This window comes from Eretmochelys imbricata, chromosome 1 (assembly GCF_965152235.1).
Source record: "Eretmochelys imbricata isolate rEreImb1 chromosome 1, rEreImb1.hap1, whole genome shotgun sequence".
Taxonomy (NCBI): domain Eukaryota; kingdom Metazoa; phylum Chordata; order Testudines; family Cheloniidae; genus Eretmochelys; species Eretmochelys imbricata.
The window spans coordinates 192,000,813-192,017,804 of NC_135572.1; positions in this window are offsets into that span (position 1 = coordinate 192,000,813).

Below are 16,992 nucleotides of genomic sequence, written 5' to 3' on the forward strand. Positions count from 1 at the left end.
GTTACTGCTTTTGTACTATATATCAGAGTAATGTTTCAGCAGATTGAGGCCTAGCAGGAAGAATTAAACCTGTACTACACAGGGCATGATGAATTGCAGGATTTACATATCATTTTAAGGGGTATTTTTTGGTGGTTGCTTCTGAATGGTGTTGTGTCTCGAAGGATGTAGTCGGAGGATAGAGTGACAGAAAAGGAAGTGATTTAGATATTCCCTGACAGCTTAATACACAAGACACAGGCAAATGGTGGAAATTCTCAAATCACACCTTTCTGCACTATCTCCGTGTGTGCGTGCATGCATGTGTGTCTGTGTCTTTGGCCCTAGCCGTTTAAGATGATGGAGAAAGAAGGATGCAGCAAATTTAGTTCATGCAGTAAGAGATTGGTTGTTTCAGGGCAAAAGGTGCCAAGGGCTCACCACCTCGGTGTTTTTGATCCTACTGTTCTTGGCTAAAAGAAAAACTGCTTATTGAGTCAGGTCTTGACATTACACGCCAACATATTTCCAGGTCCTGACGTGCTGTGCAGCTTCCTGAGTGAAATTGCTGAACTCTATGTGAGACTACATCACTAGACATAAGCTAATAGTACCTAACACTGCTGCATCTTTGAAAGATTAATTATGGGGGGAGGGGGGTAAATTAAACCTTAAAGCCTAATAGGTAGATATTTTGTCACCTTCAAATCAGTAATACTTGGGAACAATAGATTTTTTAAAACAAGGTGTATTTTTGGTCAATACACACATCATTCTATAGCTCCATTATTAATGGGTTTAAGAATAATTTCTTAGTAGAAACTCACAATTTAATCTTATAAGCCTTGACAATTGACATAATTTATAAGTGCAAATCACAGCAGACATATATGGCGTATATATTACATAACTGACATTAAAATAATACTTATTCTTCTCCCTTAATTGTAAGTCTTTAAAATGATGGGTAACCCAACAGAAATAATTTAGGAATAATATCAGTAAGGTTCTGCCATCAGAAGAAAAATTTTATTGCCATTAAATCAAAACTAAATTACAAATATGTAAGAGATACACGAGGAGAAACCTCCCCAGGCTGGCTTTCAAGACATTCCTCCAAGGCTAGGGTGACCAGATGTCCCGATTTTATAGGGACAGTCCCAATTTTTGGGTCTTTTTCTTATATAGGCTCCTATTACCCCCTACCCCGGTCCTGATTTTTCACACTTGCTGTCTGGTCACCCTATCCGAGGCCAGGCGTGGAGCCTTTCCGTCCCAACATGCACAGTCTACCCAAATTAAAAACACTACATAGATTTGGGCTGTTTTTATAGGCAAAAGCCAAAATAACGTTACTAGGTGATTATAAATACTATTTCCTATTGAAGGGATTCACTTTCAATTAAAAAAAAAAAAAAAACTCCAAAAGGCAGATCTTCTGTCACTTACACACACAGGGACTAAACATGGATTAAAGGGCACAACCACTTCAGAGAGAAACATTGATCTACCACAAAGGCAGAAAGATGACAGACAATTCACTGTCCCTAAGGTTTCTGTAGTAGGACTACTTGGGATAGAGTTGTGGAGTAAAATTCTGGCCCTGTTGAAGTCTATGGGAATTTTTCTTAAACACCTACCTCCATCTGCAAATGTAGAAATAAAGTGGTGTCAGCAGTGCTATGAATAATATTTTCTTGTTTGGAAGTGCACATTAAACCACCTCTACCTTCTTTAGTTATTTAATATATAAACTGATTAGGGAAAAAAATCCAGCTGGCATTCTAAGTACTTAGGAACAAGGCAAGGAATATATTTTTGAAGTTTCTCAGTGCCAATTTGGTCTTTTTGGGATCCCTTTAAAAAATATAGCCACAAAAGCTGACCACAAAATGATTTCCTAACTTGAAGGTTGGGGAGATATGGCACCACTCAGCAAGAATACTGGAAACAAATGGTTACCTATAAAACAAAATCATAACCCACTTTTCAGAGACTAACTAACTGACATGTTAACCTGCTCCCTAAAGAAGCTTATCTCACCCAAAGTTCTCTTTAGCATTTTCAACCAAGACTTGTTAAGGAGCCTCTTTTCATGAAGCAAACATGCTAGCCATTTACTTCCTTAGGGAAGGATGACCAAGTATCTCCTTTGTCCCCCTTACACATCAAAGCAGACTTGCCTTGTTTTTCTCCTCAAAATTTGCAGGTGGCTACTGTTGAGTCCATTCTGGAATGTCTTTTTGTTAAACCTCACATCTCTGGAAATTTTCAGGACTTCCACAGGAAAGAAACAAACAACCTTGTCAGGCCTTGCATTTGCCTTTGTCATTTTCTGGTTTCCCAGTGGATATTTCCAAGGCTTAGGCTTTGAGCAAAAACACATGCTTTTCTGCCCAGGCAGCTCTTAAAAATGAATTCAAAAGAGGTTTTTTCAAAAGAGAACTGAAGGTACTGTGATGAGATGTTTCAGTTTAGCAGATGATTACCAGGGGAGGATTTTATATTGTTGAGTGAGCCAACAAAACTATTTTTTGCCTCCCTCTGCTTAAAAAAAGGGATAGCTACCAAAAAAGGGGAGATTACAGATTTCTGTGCACTATATGACATATGGCTGCTTAAAGATATGCTGGAAACTGGATATTTCCAGACCTGGATCTAGGTGTGTTTCAGACACTTAATATTTTGCTTCCCTTTAATACTGTGTTTCTACATGAGAAGTCTGTGTGTGATTGGCTGTGTCCTGACTTAATGCTGACCTCCACTACAACAGAAAGTTAAGACAACTTTCATGATGGAACGTTGAAAAAGTCTACCCTGGATCATTTCCAATCTAGCCTGCTTCAAGGAATCCCCAAACTATAACTCTACAGAAATCAATTAATAGGAGATAAACATCCAAATTTAATCAGTCCCTTAAGACAGATTTCACTGTAGTATTGTTCCATAAATGCTCCTCCAGTCTAGACAAATTCACTAACACCATCAACTCTCAGAGAAGTCATTGGATCAGTCTATTCCATACTACTAACAAAAACCTCACCCAGTTGAAAACTGATATCTGAGCACTTTCCTTGTGGGCGGAGGTATGGGGAAGCACACCCTTGGAGTGGAGCAGCTCACCAGTGCTTTCACAGCCCCCATCAAGATGTGGATGGAGCATGTTGAAACATGGAGTTGGAGCATGTTGCCTCATCCTGCTCAGGAGATGGGGAGAAGATAATAGGGCTGTACCATATGTGAAGATATAGGTGAAGAAGTGCACCCTGGTAGCAGAGCAGCTCATCACTGCTTTTGCTCTCCCTGCCTCAGTTAGCTGGGGTGTATTGTCTCTCCCTAGTTGGGAAGAGAGAGAAGACGGCAGGTCTTTCAACCACTTGGAGGATGATGTGGGTTGGGGGAAGATATGCCCCTCTATCTAGCCTAACCTGATTTAGCTTATATTTTGAAGCAATTGTTTCCTTAATCCCCTTCTTACATATATTATACGCAATATGTTATACATAAACAGGTAATGGATTTATAGGCCCCCTGAGATGACTGCATCCTCCTAGTTTCAAGTCTGATACCACCCCTACTTGCACTGTAACTAATTTTTCCTATTGCAAAACTCTGTCCTATTAGCACAAGAAAGAAGCGTATTAGAGCTTCCCCCCCGCCTTCAGACAATTAACACTATCTCCAGTGCTGCCAACGTCAACAAAATCTATAGCTCTGCTCAGCTGTATGTCAAAGCATGGCACATTTTTTAAGAATTTAAGGCCCTGGTTTATTTAATTACCAGAAATGTTTATTAAAACTGAGGCTTGCAGTCTTTTAAGCCAGTTGAGGACACACCAATATTTGTTCTATACATAATTAGTATTTTATTACTAATTAAGTGAACAAAGCAGTCTTGTGCACCATACAGAAGGAAAAGTGTAACACAGAACTCACTCTATGAAAATAAAGAAACGTGTAACTATTTAGTTGAAAAGCTTCTTAGATCTGCTACACAAAAAAGCTGTAGGTAAAAAGAGTTCTGCTTGAACTTGGGTCTCCCATCTCAGAGCCCTAATTACCAGACTGTAGAGTCATTCTCACTAGCTTTCTGCCCGGAGATGATCCATTGTCATTTGTAGCCATTCATGACGAAAATGGAATGGATAGTCATTTGGCCATGACTACCCAAGTTCAAATACCTTCTCATGAAGCAGAGAGAGGAACTGAACCTGGATCTCCCATCTCGGTGCCCAAACCACTGGGCTAAAGCCTGTAAGGGGGGAAGCAGCTCTACCACTTCCTCCTCCTGCTGCTGTTTTGCAGCTTCTTTGCTTTTGTCAAAATTCCTCAAAGTAAAAACAGAAATTTTTTACATTACCAAAAGATTTCAACTTTCAACTGAAAGGTGTTCAGTGAACTTGACACAAATTTAGTAATAATTTTGGTTGACCTGAAATGGACATTTTCAATGAAAAGTATTTGTTCAAAAATTTCACCCAGCTCTAGTACTGAGTGCTTTTAGAAATTCATGAAACTTAATTGCTGTACCTAACAACTACGAGTCACCAAATCCCCTTTTTGCCCTGTGTTCCTGTGTACCTGAGCTGTGTAGAATCTCTTAAGAATTTATACTGCTGGACATCACTCTTAGTATCCAAGTGCTTTCCATTCAAAATCCATAGCAATAGCAAAGTCCAAGTGGACTGCATGGAGTGGCTGGTACCCTTCCTTTTGGAAGAAAAAGTCCCTGTTTGGTCTGAGGTTAGGTTTTTGGGGTGGAGGGTTGTTTGATTTGTTTTAAGGTTTGGGGAGGGGGGTGGAGTTGGGTTGTTTTTTTTTTGTTTTGTTTTGTTTTTGGGAGGGCAAGAAAGCATGTTTGGGTAGGTGGCGGTCTCAGGAATGAAGAACATAGCTTTCATTAAAGGTGGCATTTAAACATGGTTTAGACATTTAACTATTGCTTTTAATGACATAAATGGTATATTTCCATATCAAATTTCACTGTGTATAAGCCTGATTCTCAACTCATTCTTTGAAAAGTTCACTCTTGAAATTAAACAAATATTTAAATAGGGGAGTTTAAATAGAATGTAAGCTAATTACTGATTCCCTCCCCCCCCCCTTAAGACAGTTAGCTTATTCCAAGGAAAAGAGATAATCCTCTTCATATTGTGCTTTAAGAAACTCTAGGAGCATTTAGATAAAATGTTATAAATAGGTAGCCATTGAGAATTAATTTGGATTTCAGCATAAACAAGTTTGGACAGTGGAAGGGGGAGAATGGGCTTGGACAATAAGCTTCTGAAGTTATTTCTAAAAAACAAACAAAAATAGATTGCTTCACAAATAATACCCTTTATCATTTCAAATGCTACCATGCAATCATTAAGCCACATCCTTATTGTAAGATGTGCTATTCACTATTCAAACCCAGCGGGTCCTTTTGTTCCATTCAAGGTGATTTTAATGATTTGTAAGATCAGTTTCTGGTTACACAGATATTTTCTAATGTTTCCAGTTAGGAGCAGTGAAAAGCAGGACTTTAGTGCTGGAGCATTTGGAGGGAGACACAGACATACTAATAGAACATGAAGAGTATGTCTACACTCCCAGCTGGAAACATAAAATCCAGCTCAAGGAGACATACCCATGCTAGCTCTTGGGGAGACTAGTACCTTTCATTACTCACACTACCATGACGATGCTCTGTTTTTTAGAGCTATTTCTCCTCAAGTTGGAACTTATAGCCCCATCTTGAAGGGTAAAAACATCCTATTGCACAGCCTAGCTGTCTGTTCTATGCATAGGACTTAGACTGGAGCTAAGCAAATAAACTGAAATTAATTTATTTGCTGAATTCTCTCATTTTTATAGTGATCATTACTATGGTAAGTAAGTGTTAAGTTTTTCTTGTTGCAAACAGGGACATGTTGCAAACAGAGTACATTTTCCTCAGTAATTGACATTGTTGGACACTTACTTGCAATTATGTTCAATTGTGGGGACTGTTGCCAAATAGTTATCATCTGCCTGTATACTATATATTGTTAATTTTACATATTTATTTGAATTGATAAAATTAACAAAAGCCACCACACTCTAGGCACCTTTAACTATTAATTAAAACAACAGCCATCAAGTGTCTATTTGCAAATCAAAAACCCTGATGTTTTTAATTCGGGAACAGATATCAAAGGATGAGCAAGCAAGTAATGCCTGGTGCTTAGGGCACTGGCCTGAGAAAGATATCGGTTCAAATCCCTGCTGTGCTTGATTCAAGGCAAATGTTTCTCATCCAAGATCATTCAAATGCAGGTAGGGCAGGAACTTGAACCTGGGTCTCGCACATCCCCAGGTGAGTGCCCTAAGTACTCGACTAGAGTGTTTCGATTGGTCACACTGCCCGTCTTTCCCTGCCTAAAAATCTAAAACCATTTGGATGAAGTCTGTTGAAACTGAAACATGTCCATCAGACATTTCCGGTTTGAGAAAACAACATAATTTGACAGGTTTCAGAGTAACAGCCGTGTTAGTCTGTATTCGCAAAAAGAAAAGGAGTACTTGTGGCACCTTAGAGACTAACCAATTTATTTGAGCATGAGCTTTCGTGAGCTACAGCTCACTTCATCGGAGGCATCCGATGAAGTGAGCTGTAGCTCACGAAAGCTCATGCTCAAATAAATTGGTTAGTCTCTAAGGTGCCACAAGTACTCCTTTTCTTTTAACATAATTTGACACACCAAAATTTCATTGAAAAATGTTCCAGCCAGCTCTGACGTTCACCTTCTCCATTAGACTCATAAGAATGGTAGTACCTTCAGGGTTGGGGAGGGCAACAGGTGAAACAAATCCCTACGTCACCAATTCCTGTCAAGGTGATGAGGTGTCTGCAATAGACCTGTCTAAGCAGGAACGATTTGCTCACACAGGGAACCTTGAGGAGGGTCTGTCCTATTGAAATAGGAAACCCAACAAAGCCCTGCACCTTTAAAGAGCAAAGGAAGTCCTCCTCAGCCTACTTTAGCCAAACTTCAATTAAAAATATTAAAAGAAAATAAGGGGGCTTACCAAGGATAACATGGTTTGTTTCAGCCTAGTCCACCAAGTCCACCCTTTAGCATTCTTTTCTGCTTCAACCTTCATCCCAAACAAACCATGCATTGACTCTCCACTACCTTTTTCTGGGAGGAAGTCCTTCCATCACTCTTCCAGCTGGCCCCACCTCATATCCATAGTCAGCTGTGGTTTTTCTAAACTTAACCCTTTCCCTTCTAACTACAGCCCAGGGCCCACATGTGCTTGTTAAAATGTCAGACAAGGTGTTGCAATTTATTGTGAAGCACCAGATGAAATGGTAAAGGGGTAAGATCCTTTTTCAAGGGAACAACCATAGCAATATTAAGAATATGGGGCAGAAAAGAAGAACCAAGAATATAAAGATCAAATGGTCTCTAAAGAGAGTCCTCCTTACCTCTCTGCATCTCTTTTTATTCACAGGTAAAATGGGAGTAATGATATTTACCTCTCTGTAAAAAAGTTTTGAGATCCACAGATGAACACCATTATTTAAATGTTATGTATTATTATTTTGAAAGGTTTTCCTGAGAAAGTTAGCCTTGTAAGTTTGCCTCTGTAAAAGCCAGGAGTTTTTCTCTGATTGCTCACCCTGCTCCTTACCTTTCTGTCAATGACCCCTTTACTTAGTCCAGCTGTAGCCATATGTAAGCAAAACCTAAGAGGAGGAGCAGGACTTAGTGGCATTGCTCACAGTTAAAGCTAATCACAATATTTACAATAAAAGTATTCCTATAATGTAGCCCTTTTTGCTGTTCTCAGATCATTCATGAAAAAACCCACCAAAATATCATTTTGGCCACACTTTTTATTAAGAGGATCCATTAATAAATAATTAATCACTTATTCAAACATCTAATAATCAAGGGTTAGAGTCCAATAAGCCAGTAAGATGTTTATAAGCATACATCCTACTTTTGTCTGTAACACCTATTATTTATTAACCCTTTTTAAACCATTTATAAATGTATCTAACAAAGTGTGACCCTCTTCTCCAGGGATGTATTCATAAGGGAAATGTAGGTTAGACGTTCAATAGGAAAAACTTTCTAACTATAAATCCTAAGGATAGTTAAGTACTAGAAGAGGTTATCAAGGGAGGCTGTGGAATCCCCATCACTGGAGGTTTTAAAGAATACGTTACACAGACGTCTGTCAGTGGTGGTCTAGGACTTGGTCATGCCTCCATGTGATGGGACGGAATAGATGACCTCTCCAGGCCTCTTCCAGCCTTATGATTATATGATCTGCCAAATGCCTTGCCTAGTGATAACTAATCACTTCAACTCTTGACCCTTTCTGGTGTCTTATTGGTCATCTAAGTTACATGATGTTGCCTCTACTTCCTGTATGGAAGCAGGAGAACAACAGGTGATGACTATAGAAAAAAAGCATTTCAAGTAAGAATTTTCAATCACACAAGTCACTCATTCTAAAATTCTTGAAACTTTCAGTATTTGCAAACATTGTCATGAATAAACTAGTGGTCGCTTCAATACTCACAAACAATGAATAATACGATGCCAGAAATAATTGTAGAACTAACTTGTCATGCTTATCTGCAAAATGTATGGTCAATCACTGTGTTCCATGGGCTCTGCTCAAAGAGACTGTAGTGACACTACATAAGGGAAAGAAAGTGGGTGTGAATGAACATGGGAACAACTGACAGGCACCTGGTAAAATTTATGGGCAACGCTTCCCCTTTAGAGTACAGTATTTATATTATCTTTCCACTTATTTTTTTTTTTTTTTAGCCTGGACTCTTAAATGTTATTGGGAATGCATACAGAAAGATTATTGCGATAGGCAAAGTGAATAAATTGGAAACTAAATAAAGAGCGGCGGACATGTGACGAAGCTGGGCTATTTATTATTGAGAAAGATTCTGGAGTCAGAGGAAAAACAGAAACTTGGAGAGAAGTCAACTTTAAAAGACACATGGATTAATGGAGATTAGGTCACAGAGGGGAAAGAAAGAATTACAGCCCCAGAGGAAACATCTGTAAAAAGGAGCACCTCCAGTCAGAGGTGCAAAGCATGCTAACAAAGTCCACTGCCTTCCAGAAAAACTGCAAAGGATGGTATATGCAGAACAAAAAGAAATATCAACTCAATGGTATAAAAATCTCTTTCTTCTGAGACCTAAGGGACAGCAACTCTTAGACCATTATAATGCATATGTGATGCATGGCTAGAAAGGGTTAAACAGCTTGCAGGCTGAATGACCCAAAGCCCACCTTTAAAGTCATGTTAGAAAGGTATGGGAATGATAATTAGGGCCATTCATGCTAAACAGGCTAGAACTTTGAAATGCAAACCTATATTGTTAGAAGTAATATTAATTGTGTGTATCTAGGGGCTTGTCTACACCGGCACTTTACAGCGCTGCAACTTTCTCGCTCAGGGGTGTGAAAAAACACCCCCTCCCCCGAGTGCAGCAAGTTTCAGCGCTGTGAAGCACGAGTGTAGACAGTGCACCAGCGCTGAGAGCTATGCCCCTCGTGGCGGTGGTGTTTTTAGAGGGCTGGGAGAGCTCTCTCCCAGCGCTCTGCCCTGACTACACAAGTCACGTTAAAATGCTGCCATGGCAACGCTGCCATGGCAGGGCTTTAACGTTGCCAGTGTAGACTAGCCCTTAGATTCTACCCCTAAACAGACAGTTCCTGTCTGTCACTATAACTATTGATTCAGAGATCAAAAGGGAATATTAACATTGAGATGAATCTTGGGTAAAATAATGTCATTGTCTATATGTCTCTTTGAAGTTTGTAATAGACTACCTAATGGATAAATTGCTCTATGGTAATTTGTGTAACTAATTACTGGTGGTGTTTAGAAAGCAAAAGTTACATCAAAAGCCTATTGTTTAACCAGGATTGTGTGGTCATGTGGCTAGAACACTATATAAAAAGACTCTTGGGTCCCAATGCTGTTCATCTCAGATCAGCTTAAGCTTCATCGGGAGAAGTTTGAGTCACAAGACTGAGATCCCAGTTATGGTGGTATGCACTGAATAGGATATTTGGACATTGGACCATAACCTATGAACTATTTCTGAAAGAACTCTTTGCAACTACAAAGCTCACCATCTCTGCTATGAATCTGCACCTCAGTGAACTGAACTCATGTCTGTCTGTATATTGATCTTTTCCATACTCTCTCTCTTGTTTTTTTAATAAATATTAGTTTAGTTAATAAGAATTGGCTGCAGCATGTGTTTGGGTAAGATCTGGAATATTCAATAACCTGGGAGGGAACGTGTCCGATCCTTTGGGATTCGTAGAACCTTTTCTTTTATATGATGAAATAAGAGTTTCAGAGATCATCATATTTGACATGGGTACCTGGATGGAGTCCTGAGGCTGGGTCACTTTGAGGGAACTGTGTTGTTTGGACTTCTGAGTAACCTGTGAGGTAATAAAGAAGCTGTTTTATGCTGTCTTGGTAAATCTAAGTATTGGGATATTCACCAGCTTTTGGGGGATTGTCTGCCCCATTCTTTGCAGTTCACCCTAATTGAGTGACCACAGCTGGCTCCCCACTAGGACCCCGCTCACAGCATATAATGTACATTGATGCAATTAATGGATTCAAGAACACCTGCAGGGGGAGTGGGACTATCATAGAATCATAGACTTTAAGGTCAGAAGGGACCATTATGATCGTCTAGTCTGACCCCCTGCACAATGCAGGCCAAGGAAGCTCACCCACCAACTCCTGTAACAAACCCCTAACTTATGTCTGAGCTACTGAAGTCCTCAAATCGTGGTTTAAAGACTTCAAGGGAAAAATTAGCTGAGGCTTCTCAAGTTCACAGCTGTTAAAAACCAGCAGTTAGACATCAATCCATATTGTTTCTTCCCTGTGGGCCAACCACTAGAGGGCATCCTAACTGATTCATTGAATCAGGACGTTACACCAGATTCAATTCACTAGCCAAAAGCAGCATCTTTAAAACATGTCTGATGCATGTCTTCCTTTCCCACCACCTTATTTTAATAGTTCCTATCACCTCTCACACTGGTTATCAGCAACAAACTTCATCACAATCAGGTGCGTAGCCACAACAGTGCCAACACGTTTGGGGGATAAGATCTGTCTTTCTTCTTTGCTGTTTCTCCATGTGGTGTTGAGTAAGTAAGAAATTTGATTTATGATGTAAAAAGTTTTGTCAAAGCAATCGCTCTCAAGCAAAATGTACAACATAGTGCCACACAATGAGGTTTCTCCTTTTGTGGGTGTGTGGCGGGGGGGTGTGTGAAGGAGAATATCTTATCCTCTTAATATTCTAGCCCCATTAGCTATAGATTCTGACTTTTCTTTCTGGTTTATTAGATTTCCACTTTAATTCATATAATGTACTTTGATGTTCATACTTTCAGTACCATTATGTACATTACCAGTCCTTGAATGTCAGATGTAAAGGGCAAAGTTCAGATTCTGTCTGAATACTGAGTGGTGTTTATCCTCCGAACAAAACAATCATCTGCATGATCTTCTGGACTGTGTATCCATCATGTTAACACTCTCCCAGCTCCCTTATCTCAGCGAGCAGGAAATTGTGTTTATGATATTCTTTCATTATTCCAAAGTAACTGTGGTAAAAGGTGAAAGAGTCCTTGATGAGATCGAACACACAATGGAGGGCATGTTGAACCAATATGCAGCCGGCTCTACGATTTGCTAAGTAGCCTCAAATGTCATAGAGCAATTATACATTGAAAACTGTTTGGAAATAGTGACTGTAAATGGATACAGTCTCACCACTTTGCATGAGGATTTAGCTAGAGAGGTCCCTTGCCATGCAGGTAGCTCTATAACTGTAAGGCTACACATGGCATCTCTGGTACAGTATAGACTGCGGGTCCTTTACCCTTTCCACAGATGCAGCCCCCTGTGAATTAGCTCATGACTGCTGATATCACAGAGTGAGTTATTAAAGCAGGAACTGCCCCTGCAAGAAATGGTAAGTGGGTCTACTTTAAAACTTGATTGTGTAGAACAGAAAATCCAGATAGGTAAACATTTGCTGTCCAACCCGTATAAAAAAAGCAAAGAGCAGCTTCCCTCGGTCATGCTGGGAGGGAGGGCAGAGGTAGGCAGAGGAGGGACCCCATCACATGCCAGTCTATTCGTGCAATGGGTCTCCTAGTCTGGAGAAGGAAATTACTGTGAGCTCAAGTGTGCAGAATCAGAGCACGTTCACTCTGATAGTTCATTTGTGCTGTTGCTTGTGCCACATGCCAACAGTTTGCTTATCTCCATTTGATAGGAATACATTTTATTGTGGGGATATGCAAATCTGGAGCATATTTCTCATTAGTTTACTAAAAATCCATTTCCCACCACACACTGCCAAAATACTTGTACCTGTTTATCCACCAATCAGCAGCCCTTTGGCCTTCAGTGTGACTAACCCAAAAATAATCCAAGGAACAGCTTTATTGTGCTAGTCTAACTTGCACATCCATTTTCTCAGAGAATTCTATTGAATGGCCCCCTTTACTGTAGTATCTCCTCGTCTCACAATCTTTAGTGTATTTATCTTCACTACACCCCTGTGCAGCAAGGAAGGACTACTATCCCCATGTTACAGAGGAGGAACTGAGAAAGAGAGAGGCTAAGTGCTCTGCCCAAGGTCACACTGGAAGTCTGTGCCCGAGAAAGGAACTGAACCCAAGTGCCTAGGCTAACCACAGGACCATCTTTCTTCACTTCTGTTTGCTTTCCTGCCTCAGTACAACTTGCTTAAAAAATTCTTCAATGCTTCCTGAGTTTAGCAGGAATTAATGTCATTAGATTTCCAGCACAGAACAAACTGACAAAGGAATTGCTTTCTGTTGTTTCTAGAAACTGTACAGGAATACAATTGTCACTTATCAAAACCTTTTTAAAAGATCCATAGATGTGAAATGAAGGAGACATTATTAGAACTCATCCTGGCTACAGAGTTTGGGGATGTTTGGATGTCAAGACTCTCTCTATACATTATACTTTAGAGGCACCCATTATAGTTAATCAACTATCCGTATTATCCCCACACTCAACCACTGTTTCATGCTATGATGGAAAAAAACCAAGCTTGATTATTCCTACAAAATTATGTAGGCAATTTATCCATAGTGGGCCCATAAATCAGCACTCCAAATACTAATAGCACTTGCAATCAATTACAGAGGCTAGACTTTGGAAAACATAACCCTTCAGGTAAAATTTTTCTGATTAAATACTATTCCTGCTGCAAAAGAAGTCAAAAACGATACACAAGTCTTTCTCTAGATGGAAACTCCTGCAAAATATGAATGTGTACATTTGCAATATTGCCAGTCTTAAACTTTCAAAAATCCTGAGGTAGGCCCCCAAAAATCACAAGATTTTTTAAATTAATACATTTGGGATTCTTTTCAAATGAAAGTTGCTTTCTGGTGTTAAAACCTTTAACAATCATATTTTCAAGATTTTTTGCACAGCCAAAGGGCTAGGAACTTTTTTTAAAAATTGAAGCTGGGATTCTCACATAATCACATGACTGTAGGATCTGGGGCCTGAAGAAAATTATCACTTGTGGGAGCTGGCTATCCTGTGTATATGGGCTATGATCTTCTAAAAGGAAGTGCCTGTTCCACGTCTGTCAGAACCCTGAGGATATATTCTCCTGTGCCTTTAAACATCAGCTGCTCCATAACCCTCCTTCCGGCTGAGAGGGAAATGATTCTTTCAGAACCTGTCAATTCCATTAATTCAATCAGATGCTGCTGAGCAACAGGAGATTGTCCCTTTCCCCAGATATTAAGCGAGCTTCCCACATGACATTCACAGCTCCTGCTAGCATAGAAAATGAGCAGCTTGGACCTGGAAATGATCCCCTGCTATGCTGTGTGGCTGTGCAATGGATAGCTGAAATGTAACTGTATAACTAAGATGTGCTTGAGTTATAACGCTCCACTCCTGTCTCTCAAAATCTCTCATTATTTGTGATAAACCAAGGCTTGGTTGACACTACAGACTGATGTCGGTACAACTACATCGCTCAGGGGTATGGAGTTCCGCTCCCCCGAGCGACACAGTTAAACTGAACTAACCTCCGGTGGACACAGTGCTATGTCGATGGGAGGGCTTCTCTCGCTGACTTAGCTACCGCTTCTCAGGGAGGCTGAGTACCTACACCAACAGGAGAAGCTCTCCTGTCAGCATAGTAGGGTTTTCACTGAGTGCTACAGCGCTGTATGCATAGACAAGCCCCAATTAACATGCACAGTGTTTGCAACACAAAAAAGTAAGAAAGCCAACAGTGTTACGGGGCATTTATTCTGGAATCTGGAGAGTAAACAGAACTACTATTATTAGGAGTTAAGGTGCATGAGAGACTATACTGAGATGAGGAAGGACACTGGTGAGATTGAAAAGGTCAACCAAAATGATAGTAAGTAATTCAAAAGCCAGATGTCAGGGACTGAAGTTATGAGGAAAGGATCAACCTATAAGCAATTCAGGCAGAAGTTTTGTTTTGTTTTTTTAGTACACAAAGGGTAGTTGAAATACAGCATGGAATAAATTGACAGGGTCAGCACTGGCATCAAGTGGTCTAAGAAATATCAAGAATGAACTGGAAATCATTTCCTGGAAAACAGAGAATTAAAATGTACAACTATAAACTAGAAGCAAGTCGCATATAAAGTTATCATGTCCAAATGGTGGTGCAGTGAGGTATTATTCTTACACAGGGCTAGGGTGACCAGATAGCAACTGTGAAAAAACGGGACAGCGGGTGGCAGGTAATAGGCACCTATATAAGAAAAAGGCCCAAAAACGGGACTGTCCCTTTAAAAACGGGACATCTGGTCACCCTACACAGGGTAGACGAAGGCAGAATGCTTTAAGGAGAACCAGTGGTCTCTGCACTATACTGTACTGCAAAGTGCTCCATCCTTACTCTTGCTACAGAACTTAGCATGTGCTCTCTTCTGTTCAGGCATTAAAATGCATTGGGGGAAAATGAGGTGGGGAAAGCCATGGCCATGCCTCCATCCTCATCACAGATGTAGAGTGCTGCAGAATGTATTGCTCCCACGCTTGTGCTCAGGCAGCAGTCAATCTGGATCCTTTGTGCACCAGACACCAGGACAAGGCAGGGGTGGCTCTATTTTGTAGATCAGCCATCATTGTATTATATATGTTTGGCAGTAGAATGACAACATATAGGCTAATTTTTATATCCTAAGGTTGCAGGCCCAAATACTGATGGACTTTCTACATGATCTCTTAGGGCACGATCAAAAGTCCATTGAATACAATAGAAAAACTTTTCTTGACTTCAATGAGGTTTGGACTAGGTTTACATTGAGCCCTGAATATTCCTATTGTATCACCATACAAAAAGTATTGCAGAAAGAAAAATCTTACAAATGAGTTCCCAGAAAGCCTATTAAAAGCAAGTGAAAGTTACACTTGATTTCTCAGTACCAACTGTTGCTTCTCCTGTTTACACTAATCTGATGGAAGCAACAGCTGCTGAATTTCTGGTCCATCTGATGGGTTTGTACATTATCATCAAAAATACAAAGTCTAACTTACCTGGATAAAAATTGCTGGTTGCGAAGCACAAAGCACTTTCAAATACTATTTGAGGAGGGGCAGGGCACTTTCAAGAGGTACTAAACAGACCAACAGCACAACAAAACATGGATTCAGACAAAAAAATTAACACACAAAACCAGACATCGTAACATCTTGCACTGCAAACAAAGAATGAAAGATTCAATAAAAAAGGTTAAAAGATGTGAAAGCTGCAGGTGAAAACCAAGTCACGGGGGAAAATGTTGAAAGCTTGTGATGAGACCATCGATAAAAATCACTGAATTTTTCAAAAAATATGGGACAATGAAAAACCTCCAGAAGAATAGAAAATGGCATCACAGTCAAAATTCCAGAGACAGGTGATCTGAGTGACTGCATTACACTCCTTTCAGTGATAGGCACTATCCTAAGCAGAAAAAAGGAAGTGACTGAGGCAAAGTTAAGGGAAGAACCATCTAGTTTTCACATAAGATCACATCAACAGGATTTTCACCCTAAGATTAATCATTGAAGAGAGCACTGAATGGAAAAAATCACTCCTCAAACGTCACAGATTAAGAAAGCGTTTGACAACAGCCATCACGATTCACCCTGTAACATCTTAAAATGTTATGAGATGCCAAAAGAAGTAAACATCGTCAAGGTGTGGCTTTCACGGTTACAATAAATGCCGATTTGGATTAATGGTTTAAACAGGCACTAGTGTCAAACAAGGATGAACTCTCACTTCTCCTGTTTGGCTTTGCCGTTGAGTTTGTTCTGAGAAAGCGTAGACAGATGCAACACAGGCAAGGCACGGCTCAGTAGCAGCATAATAGAAGGTTTTGATTTTGCTGACAGTATGGCTCTTCTAAATGACAGTTCAACCACCACGCATGCAAAGACTGATAAAGACCGTCCAGCATCACAAAAAAGATAGGGTTATTAATTAGTTATGAAAAACTGTAAGGAGAACCCCAGCAACCCCCAACTCAAGCATAATGTTAAAAGGCAAAGGAACGTGAGGGGTGAGTCAATGTACATACCTTGGCAGTCATGTGCAAGCCACTGGGATTGTCCAGGAGGAAATAATTACATGGATTGGTAAGGCAGCAGCTGCATTCACCATCTTAAGCAAGATTTGGACGTCTAAAACCTTAAGATATGAATCTTCAACTCAAATGTTATTTCTACCTTAACATATGGATGTGAAAGCTGGAAATCCACCAACGGAATAGATGGACATGTATATGCCTTCAAAAGGAGAGTCTTCAGGAAAAATACTAAGTATTAAATGGAATGAATTTATAACAAATGCTGAGATTTCAGAGAGTTCAACAATCCCTTATCTCCAAAGTTACCCAGAAAAGAAGACAGAAATATCTGGGACCTGGGTTA